The following is a 1,106-nucleotide window of genomic DNA, read 5'->3' as shown; positions in this document are numbered from 1 at the left end:
ATTAGTCATGAATAATAGATAAATATAAACATTAAATGGAATTTGGTCCGGGTACGGTCAATTAAAACTCAAATAGTAAATTGGTGTACTATTTTATTAGAGCCAACGTTTCGCTCCATGTTGTAGGGCTTCGTCAGGGCTAAAAAAGATACAAACACTTGAAATAGTTAAAAAAAAAAATAAAATAGTACACCAATTTACTATTTGTGTTTTAATTGACCACACCCGGACCAAATTCCATTTATTGATACACACCGTCAATCAGCATTCTTCCAATAAATATAAACAATTAAAGAGTTTGATAATTAACTTAATAGATAAGAAGACAATTTTTTTACAGATTGAAAACACATTTCCGGAGATAAGAATAGTGACATAGATCTACTATATATCGATAACATTTTGTTGTCACCGTAGTTATTGAATAAATGACATTTAATTTCACCCGTGCTAACGATTTGGTTATTTTTGGGTATTTTTCCCCTCAACGAGTAATTGTTGGAGATGGAGGATTTCGGGTAAAATGACTTTTTTACGTTATATTTAGCACAGTGTCGTACTTGTCCTTGATCTAGATTTTTAGTTAATTATTAGACAGGTTTTCTATTACTAACAAGTTATTACTTTTCTTTCGATATTGAATTTTAGAATATAGGCGTGCCTAAACCACTTGGGGGCTATGCCATATTCATTTTTTTTTATTCAGATTTTATATATTGAAAGTTCCTTCTGAAAACTACATTTATGTTTACAAAGACAATGATAAAGGTAATGTGTGCGACACAACTTAACTTCAACTTATTATTGTTATTCTTAGATAAATGGAAGCAGCTAGTAATTATTTCCAAGAATTAGCTTTTGCTGTGATCTGTGATTGCGACGTATTACTCGAATACAATTGTTTATTTTTATTACTTTTCTGATCCTCCTAACCTAATAAGTAACAGTTAATTTGATTTGGAAAATGTACTCCTACAAAACTAAATGACTTGGTCATAACTACCTCACCATTACTCATACATGTCCCCCACCACTAGGGCACATCGGACAATTTTAGGTCCTGTTTTAGTACTTCTCATGCCTTAAAAAAATAATTCTGGGTTTAA

General features: G+C 31.0%; 1 protein-coding gene across 1 annotated transcript in view; it reads right to left on the bottom strand.

The window, feature by feature from the left end:
• LOC106681505 (23 kDa integral membrane protein) overlaps positions 1-1,106 on the bottom strand; it is a gene marked incomplete in the record, with an annotated part of 6,541 nt that overhangs the window by 4,910 nt on the left and 525 nt on the right.

This window comes from Halyomorpha halys, unplaced genomic scaffold (assembly GCF_000696795.3).
Source record: "Halyomorpha halys isolate HHAL.00 unplaced genomic scaffold, Hhal_1.1 Scaffold343.1, whole genome shotgun sequence".
Lineage (NCBI taxonomy): Eukaryota > Metazoa > Arthropoda > Insecta > Hemiptera > Pentatomidae > Halyomorpha > Halyomorpha halys.
Note: the sequence above shows the minus strand (reverse complement) of the source record. Positions and strands in the feature narration are given on the sequence as shown.